Source organism: Octopus bimaculoides, chromosome 9 (genome assembly GCF_046866305.1).
Source record: "Octopus bimaculoides isolate indiv1 chromosome 9, ASM4686630v1, whole genome shotgun sequence".
NCBI classification, from domain to species: domain Eukaryota; kingdom Metazoa; phylum Mollusca; class Cephalopoda; order Octopoda; family Octopodidae; genus Octopus; species Octopus bimaculoides.
Genome location: NC_142936.1, coordinates 39,190,973 through 39,215,396, shown reverse-complemented (window position 1 = coordinate 39,215,396; position 24,424 = coordinate 39,190,973). Strand labels below are relative to the sequence as shown.

The 24,424-nt window shown below is 34.3% G+C and overlaps 1 protein-coding gene across 5 annotated transcripts in view; it reads right to left on the bottom strand.

Moving 5' to 3' along the window:
* The window catches only part of LOC106869101 (endoplasmic reticulum aminopeptidase 1), a 1,176,109-nt gene that overhangs the window by 923,117 nt on the left and 228,568 nt on the right, over positions 1 to 24,424 (bottom strand). The window contains exon 1 of one of the 5 annotated variants that reach the window (XM_052970645.2): positions 20,142 to 20,181. The exons of 2 other annotated variants lie outside the window; for them this stretch is intronic. The gene's annotated coding sequence lies outside the window, so the exon portion shown is untranslated. Of the gene's footprint in view, positions 1 to 2,301; positions 2,434 to 17,559; positions 17,806 to 20,141; positions 20,182 to 24,424 lie in introns of those variants that run through there. 2 more of the 5 variants (XM_089357446.1, XM_089357448.1) reach the window with 2 other exon arrangements.

Here is a 24,424-nt window from a genome sequence, read left to right as displayed (position 1 = left end):
ACTTATACTTAGTAAAACAGTAAAAAAAATATGCAAATGGTTTCTAAAGTTCAACATAAAATGCTTATAATTTTAGATACTCAAATTCAAGTTTTATTTGTTAGAAACCAACTTCTGGAAAGAATTCAAATAATTAAAAGAGAAAGAAAACATCAGTTGTGATCAAAAATATGAAAGTTTATTAATGTCTATGTTAGAAGGAAGAGAAAACTTGTAATACTGGCTGTGGTATTCCAATGTTGTGCCTGTTGTAAACTAAATAGCTATGCTAACCACTCTGCCAAAGTACCAACGAAATTAGAACATAACTGAATAACTACAATGATATATCTATAATTTTTTGATGGGGATCTCAGTCCATATAGTATTCAAGGAATATTTTATATATATATATAGATATATAGATATATTTATATACGTATCCAAACTGAGGGAATATAACAGGTAAAATCCAGGCTACATATGTTTCCTACCCACCAGATCCTCTGATATATTTATTACTCAATGAAGGGTACTCTGTTAGCTGCTCATCAGGTTGAGGATACCTTCATATAATTAATGTACCCTCAGCCTTGTTGAGTAGCAAGCTGAGTACTCTTTTGTTGAGTAATTATTACATGAGAGGATCTGCAAGCTAGGGAACATATGTAGCCTGGATTTTACTTGTTCCACTCCATCAACTTGGATTTTTATTCACGTTCATAATAACTCTAGTTGCTAACTATGAGCTATACAGAAATTTTCAGCTTATCAAATTTCCTCCTATCTTCAATATGGGAAAAAGTCTGTAACTTTTGTTGCCAATAAATTGTTATTGTTCCTGAACACACATAGTTCACTTTTTGTTTTCTATACTTGTCACTGACTGCTTGGAGCTTACAAACTTCTTACACTTGGATCTTTGGATCTTTGGATCTTACCCTTATATATAATATGGAAGAATACAAAAAAAAATTGTAACAGTATTGGTTATTCCATGACAATTGTGATGATCTGAAATATACAACTAAGGAGGTCAAACAGCTCTACCTCAATTGAACATCATCTGAAAAGCATTTTACCTTTCAACTGAACATATCAGAGAACCTCAAAGCGACAGTACAGTGGATAACCAAAGCAGACTATTTTGGACCAATATCTGTTTCTGTTATATTAATTTTCATTCCCATAATGCAAGTGTATTTCATGTGCTTGCAATCCAGTAACTAGAAACAGCAATAAACAGTCGATGCATAAAAAGTACAAGAATCCAGGTAATGCATGGAAATGAGGCAACTGATACAATTTTTGTGAAATTGACATGTAAGACATAACCAACGTCCTTGGTAGCTGTCTGAGAATGTGACTGCAATACTGCTGACCTATGAGGTATGATGTTGTAGCTTAAAACACTGAACAATACAATGTAGGAGTAAACATCAGAAGAACAGAAGTCTAAATGATGTTGATGATGACACTCTCAGTCATAATATGAAAGAATAAGTTTGGAATGTTCCTACCAAAACTCCTTTCAAATGTGAATTAACGGACCTGATACAATGCTATGGGTTAGTAAAAAGGAAATGTACACAGTAGGAAAAATGAGTTGTTCTGTCGATATTAATATAATGCTAAGTATATAAGAGGGTGCCAAAAAGTTTCTGCTTAAAGGGTATCACAAAATGCCTGGTTGGAAGCCCAGCCTTCCAAGTTCTTTTGCAGGGAATAGAAAAACTGAAGGACCACTGCAATAAGTGTGTGAATCTGAGAGAGGAATATGTTGAATAAAATCATGATTAACTGATTCTCCTGTATTTTCTTTTATCCAGAGCCAGGTACTTTTCAGCACCCCTCATAAGTGATAAATCTGTACCAGCAATTATTTGGGCACTTCATTATGCAACTAATTGCCTTTATCAGTTTTGAAATGCTGAGCTTCATAAAATCAAAAATGGTATGGCTAATTAAGGAACTACAATAATAAACTATAAACGGAACTGTGAAAATATGTAAAACATTCCACATAAATCAGAACACATAAAATTACATGCATGGTTGCACACACATTTACACACACACACACACACACACACACAGAGGGCTATAACTGACATGTACCTTCCAATAAAACAGGGTTTCTTATGTGTTAAAAACTAGCTCATTCTCAATAAGTGAAAGAATTTATAAAAATAAAAGCACACACACACACGCACATGCAGGCACACACGCACACACACATACACACACACATTGTCATGCCACATTAAAATAATGTAAAATTTCAGACTTGCTGATGAGTATCAATAGTTGGGTGTGACTCACATGAGGTTCTTGGCTGGGTTAATATTCGATACTGTAAATTTCCTTTACTGCTCTCATTGTTATAGAACCAAGCAATGGAAAATGTCAAAACACTAAGCCTTGTCCCAATGAAACTGCAACTGATAACATATAACAGCAACAACAACACTCCCTTTGAGTAATTATTAACCAAGTCTAAAAATTATAGCAAATGAACAAAAACAATACTAAAATTACTTGGCTGGTAATTAACAACAATCATGGAACTGGAGTAACCCAATTTTCATCCTATAACATGTGTTAGGACATATATATATATATTTGTGCAGTTTAAAATCAAATAACTAGCTAAATATATCCAGCTATCTCCACCACTACCATTCAAAACTTTCCAATAAATTCTTAAAAAAAGAAAAACATAAATCATCAGTTGTGACTAAAAATATGAAACTTTAATAATATGGCAATATATCATGACAATTAGTACATCCATTTGTCTATATATTTTACTTTTACAATTCCAACCAATCATTGATATAATATATATTCTTTTTATAGAAGAACTGCAGCCATGCTCAACACAACCACAAACGAGCAAGTTGGTGTTATTTCAAGGCAATTTTCCAATGACTCACATCAGACTCTGCCAGTTCTATGATATTATTGATATTTTCAAGTTCCACTCTTTAGTAAATTTTAATATCTTTCTCATTTATTATATTTTATTTTTAGTTGATCATTTTATAGTTATAAAGCAACATATTTAGTTAGATATTAGAAATTTGTGAGTTATTAAGAAAGAGTAGAGTTGGAGAATTTGTTTTGAGGAGGGAGGATAATTGCCAAAAGTAGAAAGTAATCTAGAAAATCAAGTCCAAGCTAGGGATTTCATACCAAAATATAGTCATTATATTTCACTTCCATTGTTATGACTTTTAAGGAAAAAATAGATAGTTCAATATCTTCTTTCCTTACTCCTCTAAATATATTGGATACCTCAACTGCACTATTAATAGCTCCACCCACCAACGATTGTCTGACTATCTCTTAACTTGCATCAAGGATATCTACCCTACTTCATTCCTCTTAGAAGTCATCATCATAGGCAACTTTAGTAGTCATGACACCTTCTAGCTCTCACACTCATCCCATACCAACAGCATTGGTATAGAAGTTTAATCTTTCATTAGTCTCAGCTTAGTACAGTTATAACCTCTCTACACATATTTCTGATCCCTCCACACCCCTGATCTCTTTCTAATCTCAATCCTAATCCATCCCCACCTTTATAACTATTGTATCCCTTGTCCACTGTCTAATCACAGCTACTCACCAAGCATTCATATGCTATGTACTAATTATTTTTGTTAACACATGTACTTCACTGCTCCTATAAAAAAAACAGCTGAACGAGTTACTAAAGTCATCTTCTTAAGAATCTCACCCCACATCCTTTATCTAACTAAATAGCGTTATTGTGCTTGACATCAGCAAAAGCATTTGGTTATGTCTGTTACCAAAATCTTTTTCCTAATTTGCATGCTTAGACAGAGTTCCATCTGTCTCTCATTCTTGGACCAAAAACTTTCTCATATATTGCAGTATATGCTAATGCAGTTCTCCCTGACTTACACTATCGATATTTGATTGTGCCTCCACAACACACTACTATGTGTATAATAACAAACTGCTCTCAATCTCTTCCAACAAAACTCACACCCGCATAGGCAACATTATACTTCTCTCCTCACTAACTTTTCACACATGAATCAGCCTAGACACCTCATACCAAAGTTGCCCTGTCTTCATAAACAGGTACCTCAAAAGATGCAATCACTATATATATATATATATATTTCGTATGTGTATTTCGTGTGCAAGATTCTTGATGTGGATACGTGTGTTGAAAGAAATACAATTAAACCTTGGGAGAGGCATTATGCCGGTAATAAACACACGCACTGGTTCAGTCCTTTATTAATTTATATAGTTTTTTGCTAAATTATTTCATTGCACTCTTGCAATCTCTTCAGTAACTTGTCTCTCCACTTCCATTTTGTAGTACTTTTACCTATAAGAAATATGGAGGTTTTTGAAGTGTGAGATTCTGTAATGTGTGGGATGTAACAAGGCATACATAAAAGGATGGTTTCAGTCATTTTGGAAGATTCAACAGTAGAGCCTATTTGCTGGCACAATTAGCATAAAGATATGGGAGCTCCATCTAGTGAGATGACATGAAGAACCATTGGTAGAGTAATGTAATGTTGATTACACCACTGATAGGTTATGGTTGGTCGTGATTAGGACATAGTTTGAAGGTTTGATAAGTGCAGGAATGGTGAATTCATAGCAAGTTACTGAAGAGATTGCAAGAGTGCAATGAAATAATTTAACAAAAAACTACATAAATTAATAAAGGACTGAACCAGTGCGTGTGTTTATTACCGGCATAATGCCTCTCCCAAGGTTTAATTGTGTATATATATATATATATAATCCTAAACATTATCTTCTTCAAAGTTCAAAGTCTCAAAATAATTCAGCTCCCAACACTTGTTGATTCACTACAAAGCTCAACTGAGACTGACAATTGAGTTCTGATTCTACAGTTAGGATAATGCTTTGACGATATATAAAAACAACCCAGATAGCATTGCCAAAACTGCACACCAGTTTATTGCTATGAATTCACCATTCCTGCACTTATCAAACCTTCAAACTATGTCCTAATCACGACCAACCATAACCTATCAGTGGTGTAATCAACATTACATTACTCAACCAATGGTTCTTCATGTCATCTCACTAGATGGAGCTCCCATATCTTTATGCTAATTGTGCCAGCAAATAGGCTCTACTGTTGAATCTTCCAAAATGACTGAAACCATCCTTTTATGTATGCCTTGTTACATCCCACACATTACAGAATCTCACACTTCAAAAACCTCCATATTTCTTATAGGTAAAAGTACTACAAAAGCTCTACATCTAGAGAAAAGCCCACATCCATACAAATAGAATGGCTTTCACTCACAACTATGTATTTTTGGTTCCTTGCCAAGCCCATTTTTACTGATGTTTTGGAATTTTCGACCCAACTAATACACATCAACTCTGATAGCTCCACAATCAGTATGCTTCTATATTTGGTGTCAAATTAATATCCAGTTTCATACTGCTCATTACCCAACAACACTCAGTAACATTTTCCTTTATCAATCCACTAATTTTCTCCAACATTTTACATATAAACCAAATGTGAAAACACAACAGTTTACTTCAAATTAACAAAGTTATCAGCCTTGACAATGTTACCTTTATTATATATTTGGTATCAAAATATATACCTAGAATTATCCTTTATACCTGCCTAAACTATCGACCTTGTTCTCTTTACAAGAAGCTATCCTAATCTTTAAAATATATGCCATCCCCCAAGAAGAGCAACCTTTCCAATACTGCTAACTACTGACCTATACTGCTCCCATTTAATATCCGAAAGGGGATGTGTATAGCTGTCAACAACCACTTCCAACACTCTTGGTTCTTCTTCCCTCACAGTAACTACAAGTATGTATTCCATAGTCTGATCTACTTGGAAAGTTGTTCTCTATACCGCCCATTAATGTTCCCTTGCTTTTGAGATGTTAAGCATTAACAATGTTGTGTTACATTTGAAATTAACAAAGCATTTGGCAATGCCTGGTACAAAAATCTCCAGGCTAAACTACCTGAACTGTTGTCTTTTGGGTCAGTAGATTATGATTTTACATACACCCTAAAAATATAGAGATACTTGATTGTGTAGTAAAAATCTCAAGCGAATATATGTAAAACCAACCAATTCATGAATCTTGGATGTTCTTGAATTCTATAAAATTTGTTCAGCTTTCAAAAGATTCTTACAAATCATCATGAATATGTGGAACAGAATTTTATTCATTATATATATATATATATATATATATATATATATATATAGTCATACAGAATACTTATGCAATATTTTCCAAGGTTACTTATTAAAAGCTCTATCCATTTTGTTGGCTCTCAGTGAAATTTGCTCTTCAGTGAACCAGCTCTGCATTTAGATGTTGACTCCTTAATTAATTATTGAATTTGACTCAATAATTTAATTCTGAGATTATAGAAAGGTTTAGTGATTTTATGAGAATATCATTTGGTATGGAAATTATGTGAGAGCAACTTTCAAAAGATGGAAAATTCAGCAATGAGGATTCCTTAATTATAATCATGAAGGAGCGAAATCAAGAGGAGATTACAAGCAAATGCCTTCAAATCAATGAAGTTGACGGTAATCAAGCTGAAGCCATGAAAGAAAAGGGTCAGAAAAGTAATTTTTTTTCAGAGTTTAAGATTACAAAGTTTGAGTCCAACATCAGAAATTTGATTAAATTTGATAAAAAGTGAGATTCATTCCAGTTGCAAAGGGTCAAAATAAATGCAAATTCTATATATATGTGTTCTATAGCTAAGATGAAAAAAAAAAATCTAGTTGTTGATAGCTTATGGTAATATGATTACAATATGGCTGGTTGATTTTTCAACAAGAAAATCTCCAAGTAATTTGGAACATTTCTCTCACACACACACACACACACACACACACGCACACAAACACATGGTATGAATATAACAATATAGCAATCCAGATCCAATATGAAAGAAGTAACTATACAATAGAAAATTTCTGTGTACATTGACCATGAAATAAAAGGAAATCAGACTAAGGCAAAACATCTAATTTTAGCAGCACAGAACCAATGCCTTGCCTTTACCCTAACAAGTATAGACTACCAGCTCAATGAGATAACTAACCATATTACTTGTGACTACCCAATTTTTGCCAAGTTTGAGTAACTTCACAAATATGACTGAACCAGTAGCTTTATCTTGTGGGCAATATGTAAGTTCTCTGATGGAGCAACTGGTAAATGGTATAAATAGGTAGCTGACAATGTATATGAAAAGAAATTGTTCATAATCATTGGGGACAGACTTATCCAGACTGTGAAGGAGATCAAGGCATACCATCCAGAGATAAAATAATCAAACATGGGAACAAAAATATCAATATTTGGCTAGAAATTGTGAACCTTTCTGAAATATCAACTGGAAGGATGTAGAGAAACTGTCAGTGTAGAAGGATCTGGAAAGTAAAATATGTAAGTGCAGGGTATGTAAGTTGAAATAGAACTGTTAATAAGTGAAGCACTAGGTAGTGTAAAAAATATATATAAATAGCAGTATATATATAAATATATACAAATATATAAATAGCAGTGCTAAGCAGTGATATGTATACAAAGTTGGTACCCATTCAAATATGCTTGAGGCATATTCAAACTTGTAAGAAATCTATTCACTGTGTTTTGTCATGAAGAAAATCTATTGCTGCAGACAAATGGGTGTAAATACACCAAACTAGCTCACAGTGCCACCTAACCAGACTGTGGGATGCATGCATTTTGGAGTGGTTACCTCCTCTTCAGCCACAGAAACCAGACTGCTGTGAGCTGATGTGAGAGAGATTGTCTCTCTCATGATATTCCCGTCATTGTTCAATGACTAGTAACATTAATCAGCAGTTTACTATAAACAAAATATGGGATGACAGTGCTAAACAGTGATTTGTATAAATACAAAGTCATTACCAGTTCAAATGGCTTTCTTACAAGTTCGAATATGCCTCAAGCATATTTGAACTGCTAACAACTTTGTATGTAAATAACAGTATACAATCTATATCAGGTCTCACAACATTATACAGTCCAGACAATAACCCAATGTGGCACACTCAACATCCTATGCAAGACATTTTCAGTTTAACAGGACAACTAAAATAGACATGCCACATATACCTATACAATCACCACCATATAAAATAACAAAATTCACTCAACACACATCCTATAGAATATCGCTAAACAATGCAGCAACACACAGCTATACAATCAACATTAATAATACAACTCACACATGTTTTATGGAATACCACCTAACAATATAACACATTATCACTACATTCCTCTTATCTCCTATAGCCATGTATCTCTTCTATAGCAAAACATCTGTGCTTGTCTTCAACACCTGGCATACATCTACCCACTAACACCTTTCCTTCCAAAATACTCCTTTTTAGTAGTGTGAGCTTTTTCCATTTCCTTTTTCCTCTTTTCTTTGCTGTCTTGCAAGTTACATGGCAGCCTCACTAGTAACAGTGTCATGAAGAAAAAGCACCATGTAAAGTGGTTGGCATCAGAAAGGGCATCCAGTCATAGAAATTATGCCTGAGATTACAATGGAACTTGATGCACTCCTTCAGCTCAGCATTTCCCTATCAAACCAACATGCCAGTAGGGAAAGAGGACGTTAAATGATGGCAACTACCACCAATAATAAAACACATGTTCCATGGAACCCAAACAAACAATATAACACAACAAACACCTTGTATAATCACCATCCACTGACACAACTCACGCAACACATGCCCAATGGAACACCATCAAGCAATATAACACAACACATACTCTATGCAACCACCATTCAGTAAAATAGCACCACTGTACACAATATACATGGCATTGATACCAATATACACAACACTGAAATCAAGGTGCCACGTGAAAAGCATTGGTGTGGGTCTTGGTAACAGTGCCACATAAAAAAGCAGTGGTACACTCTCTGGAGTGATTGGCATTTGGATGGGTATCCAGTCATAGAAACAAAACCAAAATAGGCTGTGAAACCTGATGTGCTCCCTGGCCTTTCCAGTTCCAGTCAAGCCGTCCAAGCCATGCCAGCATGGAAAACTGATGTTAAATGATGATGATGACTGATAAAGAAAATGCTGCACAGTTGCCACCCACTAATATAATACGACTCATACAGTATACATCAAATACATTCACCATTGACACTAAAACATATAACACAACTCATTGGACATAATATTCCCAATAGATAAAACAACAAAAAAAAAAACAAAAAAAGACAAATCCCACAACAGAGCAAAGTTGTTATAGTTTCCAAAAACACTTCTATACCACCAAAAGACAGAAATGCAACAAAAAATGCAGTAAGAAATTGCATAAAAGTGTAGAAAACATACATGATGATGATGAGGAGAATAATGATGTGACGATTTCTGATTTAGGGAAAAAACCATCACTTTTGGGTGGAGGTGATAAGTTGATTACAACATCCTCAGTACCTGACTAGTACTTAATTTTATCAAGCTCAAAAGGTTGGCAGGCAAAGTTAACTGCAACAGGGTTTGAACTCAGAATGCAAAGAGCCAGAACAAATACAGTAGGCGTGGTTCCTATCACTAACTGTTCAGTCAATCTACTACCAAATAATTATAATACTAAAGAAAACAGCACACTGCATGTCATACTACACATATTCCATAGAATAATTAAGACAATGCTTGTATGCACTCAAATGTGCAGTGGAAGCATATAATAATAATAATAATAATAATAATAATAATAATGATGATGATGATGATGATGACAACAACAACTATAATAATAATTATAATGGTGATGGTGATAACCCTCTTGCAATGAAGAAACATAAAAAGATAACCAAGAGGAAGCCTGTAAAGACATTCTTAAATAAAGACATTGAGAGCAATGCATTTGTGTAAGAGAGATTACACATAGCCTGGAAAATATTATTAACATTTGATACAATTTTATAAAACAAATGAGAAAAAATACACTTGAATATTATCAGCACGTCATATTTGTGCTTAATACAGAGTAATAGCTGAGAAAATAGGTGATTCAAATCCACACCACACAGTAATATGGGGACGATGAAGAAGTGACACTGTGAGACATTGCTGTACACACTGACTAAGAGGTATCAATAAACTAGCCAGCTTTATTGCTGAGAACTACAAAGAGAAAAGAAAATCACTTGAAAACAAATGATTTCATTCTGATACAAATCATCTTAAATAAATAGCAGAACTCCATAAGTGGAAGGACTTGGAAATAATTACAATATAGGTTTGGGAAACATAATCTCTGTAATAACAGGTGTTATAGGGCAATTAAAAGCAAAAAAAAACGAGGAAAGAATATGGCCACTGATATCATAAAATTATTTAAACCATAAAAAAGCTACACAAAATATACTGTTACCCAAAGCACATATATTACGAGTAATAATAAAAACAATATTAATAAGAACTTCCCACGTGCAAGATACAATTCAATAACGCAACAAATACAGTATGCTTTCTGAACAACCTTCAAAATACATACTCTATGAAACAAGCACATTCTTTACTCAATCACCATCCAATAAATAATACAACACACTATCATATATATATATTCATCACCAATGACATAATACATAATACACTACCTGACTTCTATAACACATGAAACACAAAACACTCATTAATAAAATAACATAACCCCCACAAAATATAGTTGGCACATCATCATCATTTAGTGTCTGAGGCCTCTTATGTGTCACCAGCACAAGTTAAATCATGACTATGATTTAACTTGGTTTGACATGTCTTCTCAAGCACAGCAAATTGCCAAAGGTCTTGTTCACTTGTCATCACCACCATGAGACTCAACATCCAAAGGTCACATTTCACCACCTCATCCCATGACTTCCTGGTCTACCCCTTCTACAGGTTCCCTCCACAGTTAAAGATTTTCACTTCTTTACACATGGCCATATTAGCACAATGTTCTCTCTTGCACACTACATCTGATGCATCTTATACTCGATTTTTGTTTGAAGATACAGTAAACACAAAATCTAAAATAACACCAGAAACAATGAAATAAGTTCCACAACAACGTAGAATAGATGGAGCCTACAAAGAGAGACTTATAAATGATACAAAGTCTAATGGATAAGCTGCAGTAGTGAAAAACACAACTAAATGGACATAAAAGTGTTATTGGCATGTTTAAATAGAAATGCTTTACACAAATGGCAGAGGATGTATGGCTAAATTAGAATAGATATGAGAGTAAGCATTCCCAAAGTGCCATCATATACCTGCCCAGTACATGACAGATACTACTCACAGATTTTAAAATAACATGAGAAGTTGCTCTATAATATAGGATGAAAACAACTACTGGTCCAATATAAATTCATTTGTCCATTTAATGTTCATTTTTCCATGCTAGGCTGGACAGTGAGTTATTTAAGCAGCATTTCACAGATGGAGGCCCTTCTGGTTGCAAACTGTTACCTGTTTCACAAGTAAGTGATTTTTTTAAATATTTCATTTCTTCAAAAACAAAAGTCAAGTTGTTTTTATCTCAACAATAGTGCTCATATACACACTTACATGAAGATATATATATACACACACACACACACACATATGATGGGCTTCCATATACTTTCAGTCAACTAATTCCATTCACAAGGCATTAGTAGGCTCAGGGCAATAGTAGAAGATACTTGCTTAAGGTGCTATATGGTAGAACTGAATCCAAAACAATGTGGTTGCAAAGTGAACTTCTTAACCACACAGCTATAGAAAATAACATTCACTTCGAAGATGAAACCGGCTAGAGAAATCAAGAGACATTTGACCCTAAGAAACATTTGTGGTGAAAATTCTTGAACAGTAGTAAAAAGCAGTAAAATTATACAAAGAGCTGTAAAAGAAAACTTGTGGAATGACATTTTCATACAAAAATTAATGGCAATTCTCAAGACAAGACAAGGTATTGATGGTTCTGACAGGAATTTCAACAAAGAAAGGACTGGGTGAAAGAAATTTAGTGGAATATAAAATTAGATACAATAGAGTGACCATATTAAAGAACTAAGAAGAAAAGAAAAAAACTGTCCTGGTTTTTTTAATATCATAAAATCTGAACAAAGTAATTTGATCAAAGAGTCATGTACAAAGAATTGGAAATTAACATTTCTGAATTGTCACAGAACAACAATCCCAGTAGCATTTAGTGCACTTCAGTAAATATATTAAAGCATATTATTGATAAATATTGTATGAAGACACATAAAAACAGTAATAGAAAATTTCCTATATGATAATATATTTAAAAGTCATTTAGTGCAGTACTATTTGTACATATATGTGTGCGTGCATGCATGCATCAAAGCTGTTTAACATATGCTAAGCCCCACTAAGTACTACAGGATAGGCTGCTTCTCTCTCACAGAGACATAATGACATTATTTGATATTTCTAAAGGACTGTCAGACAAAAGGTTGTCTCCTGACATATATTACTCCCAATGGACATCAATGAGCAATAATCTCTAGGAAAAAATATAAAAGAAAATAATACGCATAAATTGATGTATAATCAGGAAAATCTATTAAAATATAAAAATATTTTTAATCTAAATATCCAAAAATGTTTTGAACATTAAGACATCTAGGTGTGCTGTTTACCATAAGATGATGCAGAAATTCATGCATTATATAAATGGTTATTTACTTAATGAATCTACAGAAAATAAAAAAAAACGTAATCTGTCATGGTAAAATTTGAACTTATATATCATATTTGCCAGCATATAAAATGCGTTCTTGCAGAAAGAATCCCTATTTTACAATTATATATGAGGAAAAACATATTGAGTAGGTTTCATTACACACTTACTGAAAGCTTTCTTAAAGAGATGTAAGGGGAAAATGTAAATAACACATTGTTAAAGAACATTGGAGTAATGTATGAAACCATAAATTTATCATAAATAAAATACATTCTGTGTGTACAATATTTCAACATTATCATCTTTCAGATCAACTGTGTAGTTGTTTATAATTTGGTCAAGAGAATTGCTGTACTGGATGTAAAACTTATATTTCTGATTGATATTTTGTGTCACTGCGATCAACCACCAGTTTTGTACACCCCATTATGGTTTTGCTGTCATCCACTCATTGGAAACAGCTGACAGGTGGATGAAAATTTAACATTTCATTCTTCTTTCTAGAATTTTTCATTCAGATAATTAAAAACTTACTTAATGGTAACAGACTTAAGGTAAATAATAATCATTAAATAATGTAAGATATATAACAGGTGTGGGTTATGTATGTTGAGGAAGGAGGTCTAATGAGATGATGTGCCTTTCCCATATAACTATTGACATACCTTAAGCAATTTTTCGTAAATTCGTGCTAACAGACTGTGTTGTTTTGGCATGTTTTCAATAGTATTTAATTAGTAACAATTATTGTATCTCGTAGTATTAAGCTCATCCAGCTCCCTAGTCTATGGAGCCAGGTCTCCCATCTGTAATACAGTTGCATTAGATGCAAGACCATTTTTCTTTTGTTTATACATAAAGAATTTTTTTTTAAATACGTAACTTTTATGCTGGTAAATACAGTATATAAAAGAACAAAACCAAACACTTTACCCAGTTTCTACAACTCACCACCTTTATTACAGTTTAAATCAATACAAGAATATTAAAATAGATAATGGATAAATTAATTGAACATTATCACTATTTACTGGGGCCTATATAACTCACTTTACTCCTCCCAAATTGCTACTCTTGGAACTATGCAAAAAAATTATTAGAGGGGCAGCAAATTAGCAGGATAGCAGTGAATTAGCAATATAGGAATAAATGTCTTGTAGTATTTGTTCCAGGGTTTTACAATCTCATTTCAAATCTAGTCAAGGATAACTTTGCCTCTCAGCTCTCCTGGGTTAGAAAATAAGGTACTAATCAAGTACTGGTATCAATTTAACTGATTAACCTGCTTCTTCAAAATTTCAGGTTACACAATTAACTTGACTTGAATACTACACTGGTTCTTATAATATCCACTTAAGAAAGTCTTATAGTCCAAAGGCAAAGAGACTAAGTTACATAAGGTAACTCCTTTAATCCAAAATATTTCTAATTTTGCTAATGACTTTTTGGTGATGATGATGATTTTTGTTAATTTCAATTGATTTTGTAACTGAACAATCTGCTGTGTTTATTTCAATGGCCTATCAATATATAGTCTGTTTTTTGTACTAGGTGTTGGAAAAATACTCAGCAAGAAATGGAAAGAAAATTGAAAGAAGAAATAATAATAATAATCATTTCTACTAAAGACACAAAGCTTCAAATTTGGGTGAGGGGCTAGTTGATTACATCAACCCCAGTGATCAACTGGTACTTATTTCAATGACTCCGAAAGGAAGAAAGGCAAAGTTGACCTCAGCAGAATTTGAACTCAGAATGTAAGGACGTTCAAAATGCTCCTATGCATTTTTCCCAGTGTGCTAACAATTTTTCCAGCTTGCTGCCTTAATAATAATAAAAATAATAATAACAATAGCTGGATTAAGAAATATTTGGAAATTTATCAAATAGCACCTACTCTGCAAAACTTCTTGTCTGTAAGTATGAGATCATGGAGAACCACACTGACTTTGAACAGTAACAATGAACCTCTTAATGCTGGAGATCTAAGAATTTCATGTGGCATTTTCCAGGGTGACTCTCTATCATCACTCTTCTTTTGTCTAGCCTTAATGCCTCTCTCGAAATTGCTCAATGATGTACAATACAGTTATAAAATGTTTGATAAAAGTATAAATCACCTCATTTACATGGATGATTTAAAGCTCTTTGCAAAAAATGACCAACAACTACTGGGCTCACTAGTAATTGCTAAACGATTCAGTGAGGACAACAGGATGCAATTTGACCTTGATAAATATGCAAAAGCTACTTTTATCAAAGGGAAAATGACAGAAACATCCAATGTTAATCTTGACTAGCAGAATGTCATAAAGGAATTAGAACCAGCAGAGAGCTACAAATACCTAGGGGATGGAATCAAACATTCAGTGATGAGGGAAAGGATCAGAAAATGTTATCGCAGGGTAAAGGCAATACTCAAGACAGAGCTGAATGCATGAAACAGAATCAAAGCGATCAATACTTTAGCCATACCAGTCATGACTTACAGTTTCAATATCATTAACTGATCAATTACTGAAATATGTTATCTTGACAGAAAAATATGAAAATTGTTGACAATGTAGAGAATGCACCACCATAAGGCAGATATAGAATGACTTTATCTGCCAAGAAAAGAGAGAGGCCGTGGACTTTTACGACTGGAATTAACAATAAAGATTGCCACAATTGGCCTGGACACCTACCTGAAATACTCTGATGACTGGATGTTAAAACTTGTATAAAAGCTTGAAAACAAGAAATCATCATACTCAGTAACAAAACAAGCAAAGGAATAGCTAAGTGAATTCCAAATACAACAAATTCCAGAATTAGACGTACTAGAAACAAGCACAGAAAAATCTAAGTGCTTGAAAACCCGTGCTAAAATTGCTGTCTTAGATATTATGACTGATAAATGGCATGGAAAACCTCTCAATGGCAAATACCCAAAGAGAGCGAATAATGCAGATAGTGACTAAGCCCTTACCCATCAATGGCTAATGGCCTCTGGCTTGAAATCAGAAACAGAGGGGTTTATCATAGCCCAAGATCAATGCCTACCTACAAAGAACTACCAGGCCAGCATATTAAAGAATGACAGCTGCTCAACATGTCATGTATGTCAACAACAAAATGAAACCATTGATCATGTTGTCTCCATGTGCAGTCTGCACCTACAGAGCAGCACAATACATTCGCTGGGTAATTTGCAAAAACCTGGACCTGCCCCATGATAAAAATTGGTGGGAACACAAACCACCTCCAGTGCTTGAAAAGGATCACATCTCACTCCTTGGAAACTTCACCATTCAAACTGACAGAAAGATGGGTGCAAATAGGCCAGACATTATATTGAAAGGCTTCAGCAAAAATCATGCCTCCTCATTGATATGACTGTCCAAATCGATATAAATGTATTTGTCAAGAACAACCAAAACCTGAGCAAGTATAAAGATCTTGAAATAGAAATTGGCAAAATGAGGAACCTCAAGACTAAAACAATACCTGTTGTCATAGGTGCCCTAAGAATGATAGCAAAAGGGACTGATTGCTACCTAGCTCAGATACCAGGAAACTCCAAGATGGCAGAAATTTAAAAGATAGTGCTCATGGGAACTGCTCATATCCAACGTAAAATACTGTCTATGTAATCTCAAATTTTAAAACAAACTTATAATTTTCCTCTGTTTTCTTAAACATTCTCTAGAACAATACTATGTGCAAAATTAAATACATGATACCCGAGGCATAACACTAACTTCTAACTTGTTGTCTCTTGAGGTCTCTGGGTGAGACTTGGAGTCAACTTGTACAAATACAAAGCTAAAGGCAAACATATAATAATGATAATGACAATAATGAAATGTCCAAAGAAATAGAAATGCAATATAGTTTATACAGCTCTACTTAAAATCTCCTCAAATTATCCTTCTGGACAATGCAGATATGATTAGAATGACATTCATTTTCTAAGATCTGTTAATATGTATGCATCACTATTGAGTAGTGGTATTCTACCTGGAGGTCAAGGAAACCCTGGGAGTCCATGAAGATAGGACAGATGATTTGTAAGCTGAAGTCAAAAATTTGCAGAGTAAACAAACCTTCCAAAAGCCTGGATTTTATTGAAAAGTTTATTTAAATAAAAAGGAAATTCTGCTAGTGAAAGAGTCAAAAACCATTGTTTGAGAGCAGGCTAAATGTAGCAAAATGTGTGTGTGTATGTGTGTGTTTCTTATTGATGTTATATATAGTTAGCTACATGTTCATGCATGTATCTACTACTTGTGTGTTTGTATATGTGTGATCATACTAACCACAATGATGCAATAATCATGACCAGCCTACTTTTTCCCTACATGATGTATCTAGGACTCCAATATCTACTAATAGGTCATATATGTAAAATTTTAGATTGTGAACTGAGGGAGATTTAGGTACCACTTCTGTAGCCCTTAACTATTGTATTAGTTTATGTGTTTGAGTGTAGTTTTATATATGTGTAATGTATGTATTAGTGAATCAGTACAACTGTTTGTGTTTGTGTGTGTGCAAGAGTGTATGTGTAGAAGCATGTCTAAGTATTCTACAGGAAGAGGTGTATGTAATAGAGGAATAACAAATCATATTCCACTGACATGTTTTCTCTGATGGAAGCTAAAGTGTGGCATCAATATCTAAGGATCTAAAATACAGTAAAAAAAAAAACCATTAAAAATATATTGGAATTTACATAATAGTTATGATTACAATGAAAATAATAAAAACGAAAATGGAGGAAAAGTAGCAGAGCTGCACTTGCCTTTGATCGAAACTGCATTAAAAAAAAAATGACCTGGTTGTTTAACATCGAATTCATATTCATTACAATTGTTCAACAATGTGGCACTTTGGGATAAATGCTGTGGGTTTCCTTAGAATTCACTGGGAAGATTTGATAACAACCAACACTTACTATTAGTGATTGAGTTTGCACGTGAACTCTAACTAGTTCACAGTCACTTTGGTTCAGGTAATACAAAGTGTGTGGCCATAATGATTATTAATATTAACAGCTGGTGTCCAATAATGCACAACAGCTGTTAAGATTCTTAATGTTTATTGTCAGAGGACGACTAGTTTATTTATCTTATTGTCAAAATTGGTTTCACTTTTTTCGTGGGGGGTAATAACTTGTTACAATAAAACACAATATTTTCATTTTAGCAGGTAGGGAAGCTTTCACACCAGAATACAGCTTGTTACAATTAGCCACTAAGTTTCCTTTAATATACAATATTTTTTTATATCAACGCATTGAAATACTATTATTCTAAAAACAGTTCCTAAAAATATGACAGGATGGCTACAGTTTGAAAACTTTTGTACGCAAATCTACTTATTTGGAGCTGACCAGGGTTTAAAGAACAGCGATATAATTTTTATTGAAGAAAGGTCCTTGACTGGCAGGCTAAATGTAGAAATATCAATATATGCATGTATTCGTGTGTATGTGTGTGTGTTCATACACACAGACACATATATGTATATATACACATGTGTGTGAATGTATTTGTGCATGGGTTGTTGAATAGGTTCATTCTTTCTCTGCGTTTTGTGAGTCACAGCTGAAAGGATTGGCAACAAGATCATCCAACATACACCAGTATGGAAAAATTGATATAAGAAGGGTATATCATATAAAGTGAGCCCTAGCATACTTGATTTAGTAAGCAAAGAAATTTTAATTAATCAAAATTACTAAATGTTTTTTAAAATTTTTTTCAATAAAATTCCTTAATAATTAGTAATACAACTAATTGCCTTTATGAATGAAGCTCGAAGCCACTGTAAAGTTTTAAATTATGGACAAGTATTCAGCTTTCACCACTATTGATCAATAACTGTACTCTATATAAGTATTGAGTACTCTATACTTTGTGAAACTACTTGCAAATTATTTGGTAGAATCATTAATGTGTTGTTCAAAATACATTGCAGTTTTATTTTCCTGACACTTTACATTCTGAGTTCAAATCCTGCTAAGGTCAACTTTGCCTTTCATATTTCTAGAGTTGGTAAAAACATAGTCAATTATGTATAGATAGTTTCACATGGTATGTGCTGCTTGTGTGTTTGTATTTATGTAGTTGTACATTTAGTAGTAATTCAGCCCCTGTCAAAGATATATTAACCATGATCACCCTTAACTTTTTTTCCATACATCTCTTATTTTCCATTATCCAATGAGTTTTCCTCCTTTAGAGGTTATGAACTAGGAGAGGTTTAAATATTGTTGCAGTGGTTTTAGCAGTTACATGTGTCTAGTTGTATTTTTAGTATGCAATTGTGTGTAAATATACAGGTATTTGTGTTGTATCAGTAGATTTTGTATCAGTAGATGTGTATAATAAAGGGACACTTGAACGAATCAATCATAGCCTGCTAACATATTTCCACTGACATAGATTTAAATGTGGAATTTGTATTTTAAAATGTAAAACACATTAATAAAACCATTATGAACATATGGGAATTTACATAATAATTATGATTAGAACAAAGATAGGGAAAAGTAATTGAGCAGCACTAACCTTTACTCAAATCTGTATTGAAAAAACACTGTTCTGTGTATTTAACATTTAATTTATATGCATTACAAATTTTCAACAATGTGTCACTCTGAGATAAAAGTTGTGAGTTTCATTAGAATTTCTGGGTAAGATTTGGTGACAACCAGTATATGTGGAAAGTAATTTAGTTAAGACATGGTATTATATTACCATGATTAGTTCATAAATTCTGAGTTCAGTTAATAATGCAACAAAAAATTATTACAAATATTAACAGTTGATATCCAATAAAGAACAACAGCTGTTAATATGTTTAATGTTTATTGTCAGAGGTAATATTATAGTATTTTGTTATTGTTAAAATTAGTTTAATTTTCTTCAGGTTGTTACAAGATACATAACACAATATTTTCATTTGATCAAATGAGGAAGTATCTACACAAATGCACAACCTTTATAATTAACTGTTAAATATCCTTCAATATACACCACAGAAATCTTCAAAAGACACATTGAAATACTGTAGTCAGAAATACACTATTCCTAAAAATATGACAGGATGGCTATTGCTAGAAAGCTTTTATTTAAGAGTCTACACAATCAGGGTTGACCTAGGGCTAAATAAAAACAATAATATATCTTAATTGTAAACAGTGAATATATAAACAAAACAGACAACATCACACGTAATACAATATAATTGCTATACTATAGAAGACTACTTTCATTGATTTCTTTTAATAAATACTACTACAACAAAAACAACATGAAATAAACAAATACAAACACAAAAACTTCACAAACAGATATATATATATAGCCAAAAATCCACCTTTATTCTGCTCTGTTAACTGAAACTGAATCTCTGAATAATCTGAAAAAGATATAGTGAGAAAGTGCTTTACACTTTTGGATTACTGATCTGCTATACATGCACATATATACATATATCTAAAATTATACTAACTATAAAATGATCTACAATATACTAAACACACAGTGAAGGACACACATACATGCTCAATACATTCAATGTCTCTGTGTGTCCATGTAGTTGAGTTTGATGAATGTTTGTAGTGGTGTAAATGAATATCAATTTGTTCTGCTTTTTCACATTTTTTTTTTTTTTTTTTTAGAATTTCTTTCACATTCAACCAAGTCAGCACCAGTGTTTTACTAGCTTTTATACTACTACTGACCGCAAAAGGTTGAACATCAGGAGAATTTGAAATCAGAACCTACTAGAATGAAAATTTAAATTGGCTTGCATTAAGAATTCTACAATGCCTTGCCAGATATCTCTAAAAAGGAAAAGACAAATGTATGAAGACTTTCTAGAGTGATTATAACATCATGTTACTTATTCAATGGGTATTAGAAGGGACAGAGTAGAATCATCATCATCATCGTCATCATTTAACGTCCGCTTTCCATGCTAGCATGGGTTGGACGATTTGACTGAGGACTGGTGGACCAGGTGGCTACACAAGGCTCCAATCTGATTTGGCAGACTTTCTACAGCTGGATGCTCTTCGTAACACCAACCACTCCGAGAGTGTAGTGGGTGCTTTTACGTGCCACCAGGACGAAGGCCAGTCAGGCAGTACTGGCAATGGCCATGCTCGAAATGGTGTATTTTATGTGCCACAGGAGTCAGTCCAGGGGCACTGGCAATGATCTCGCTCAAATGTCTTTTCACGTACCACTGGCACAAGTGCCAGGAAGGCGACGTTGGTAACGATCACGCTTATGACTATTATAAATGAAAGTAGAAAGAAAAAAATGTCCTTTTAATGAAAAACAAAATATATTTCACAGACAGTCAATATGATAAGTTTATGACCTAATACAAAAAGCCTCTAAATGGTCTCCTGATCTGCTGGAAATAACAGCTAAATCTTCTTTAAACCACACTCAACTACCTTGGGGAATAAATGGACACATTGGCCAATGAATAATTTAGTTATGCATGCACTCCTATATTAAAAAAGAAATAAAACAGGACGATCATAGCTGGAATAACTTTGATGATAGGGCTGCTCTGGCAGGATTGAAATGGGACTCAACAATAACAGCAGAAGATTTATGTAATGCCATTATAACTTGGAACACATATACAGTATAATATTCATCCTAATCAAGGTTGCACTAATTATCATCAATAAATACTCTACATATCATTATCAGAGTTATTTTCCAGCTAATATGTAGTCAGTCTTGTTGCAATCACAAAATCTTTGTTTGTTCACAGAGCAAGACTGGAAGCAAATAAAAATTTCAAGAAAAGAGATGCAGATAGATACCATGAAAATGTGGCATTGTATTCAAAAGAAGCAAAATGGAAGGAATAATATAAAAATGAAGACTTGCTAAAAACAGGTGTGGAGTGAGAAAGGGAATACACTCCTGAGAAACAATAATACTGCACATCATACAAAATCTACATCGACTTTCAAACTTGAGGCAGAACTAGGGTTCCCTGTGACTACCTCACCACATGGTGTAGCTGAAAGAAGCAGTCAGTTTTCGGAACATAGAACACTAGAATAGTGACCAGGAGTAATGCAACACCCTGTAAATTCTTCACTACAGTAAAATTATGCATAAAGAGCAGAAGTTAAAGATTCTGGTTCTGTTTTTTGGTGAAACTAAAAAACAGAATACAGCAAAAAGCCTGTTCCTGTCCCTTCTATCATACTTCAACTCAAGCATAAAGTCACCTCCCTCTCTACTATACTCCCTCTCAGTTGAGGGCACCCTTTTGTATTGCAAGTTACTTGGTATGTTACCTGTTTATGTGTTTGCCAAAGATTTTATACTGTAAAGAAGAAACAGGATGGACATTAAGAATCAGGCTATAAAAAAATCAAAGCTCAAATGGACAGTAAAATATTAAAATTAAGAATGGCAGAACACATACAGTGCAAGAAAGAAAAGCATAAAGAGCCATGCAATACACTGTAGCATTGTGTTCCATCCCTTTAGCTTCTTCAATCAAATTCTGCCATGACCAGCTTTGCCTGTTATCCTTTAGGGCTCAATAACATAAGTAGCAACCCAATTCTTGAGATGTAGTTAACTACACTCCACTCATAAAGGTTGCAGTCATGTGTCTATGTTAGAAATTATGATTTCCATTAAAAAATTTTGAATATTTATCTATCTGTTGTACAGGACACTATACATAATGAACACACCCATACATACATAAAAATATAATTGAAAATATGTATTACTTAAAAAATAATTTGTTCTTATCATTTTAAAATCATTTGTATTAAAAACTTAGTTGAGATTAAGTTTTAATGTATTTCTATTGATGTTTATTTTCTTATCCCAAACCAGATAACTTGAAAAAAATGTGTTTCTTTTCAAAATGTAATTGGTTCTTATCATTAAAGAAACCCAGTTTATGTTAAGTATTTGTATGATTTTGTGCAAATACGGAGCTATACTAATATTAGTAAACATCAAACACTTTAAAAGATATATTCAGTAACTAATATGTTTCTAATCTATCTGTATTTTGGTCATTTTGTCTTTGTATGAATATGTCTTACAACAAATTTGTCCTTTGGTATTATGCTTTTGACCAATGTCTTTCAGATGAACACACTGTATCCTACATTCATTCATTTGTTCTTCATGTCCATTTTTCCCTGAATGAATTATCATCATCATCATCATCGTTTAACGTCCGCTTTCCATGCTAGCATGGGTTGGACGATTTGACTGAGGACTGGTGAAACCGGATGGCAACACCAGGCTCCAGTCTGATTTGGCAGAGTTTCTACAGCTGGATGCCCTTCCTAACGCCAACCACTCAGAGAGTGTAGTGGGTGCTTTTACGTGTCACCCGCACGAAAACGGCCACGCTCGAAATGGTGTCTTTTATGTGCCACCCGCACAAGCCAGTCCAGGGGCACTGGCAACGATCTCGCTCGAAAATCCTACAGGAGCCAGTCAGGCGGTACTGGCAACGGCCACGCTCAAAATGGTGCATCTCATGTGCCACCCGCACAAGAACCAGTCCAGGGGCACTGGCAACGATCTTACTTGGCTTGCCGGGTCTTCTCACGCACAGCCCATTTCCAAAGGTCTCGGTCCGTAGTCATCGCCTCGGTGAGGCCCAATGTACGAAGGTCTTGCCTCACCACCTCAGCCCAGGTCTTCCTGGGCCTACCTCTTCCACGGGTTCCCTCAACTGTTAGGGTGTGGCACTTTTTCACGCAGCTATCCTCCTCCATTCTCACCACATGTCCATACCAGCGCAATCGTCTCTCTTGCACGCCACAACTGATGCTTCTAATGTTCAGCTTTTCTCTCAAGATACTTACACTCTGACGGGTATTCACATTGACATTACACATCCAACGGAGCATACTGGCTTCATTCCTTGCGAGCTTACGTATGTCCTCAGCAGTTACAGCCCATGTTTCACTGCCATGTAGCATGGTTGTTCGTACGCATGCGTCATACAGTCTGCCTTTTACTCTGAGTGAGAGTCCCTTTGTCGCCAGCAGGGGTAAGAGCTCTCTAAACTTTGCCCAGGCTATTCTTATTCTAGCAGCTACACTTTCAGCGCACCCACCCCCACTACTAACTTGGTCGCCCAGATAGCGGAAGCTATCGACTACCTCTAGTTTTTCACCCTGGAATGAGATAGAAGTTGTTTCCTGTTTGTTTGCAGTCTTTATTGCACCTGAACATCTGCCACAAACAAAAACTAACTTGCTAGTTAACCTGCCTTTGATGTTGCTGCACCTCTTATGTGTCCATAGCTTGCACCGGGTACATCTTATAGAGTTACTACCTACTCCTTTTCTACATACTGAGCAGGGCCATCTACCTGAAGGGGTTTGTGTTTTATCTACCTTCCTACTTATTAGGATTTTGGTTTTAGCTAGGTTGACTCTAAGGCCCTTCAATTCTAGACCTTGCTTCCACACCTGAAACTTCTCCTCTAGTTCTGATAGTGACTCCGCAATTAGGGCAAGGTCATCAGCATAGAGGAGCTCCCAGGGGCAACCTGTCTTGAACTCCTCTGTGATTGCCTGGAGGACTATGGTAAATAATAGGGGGCTGAGGACGGAACCTTGGTGGACCCCTACCTCT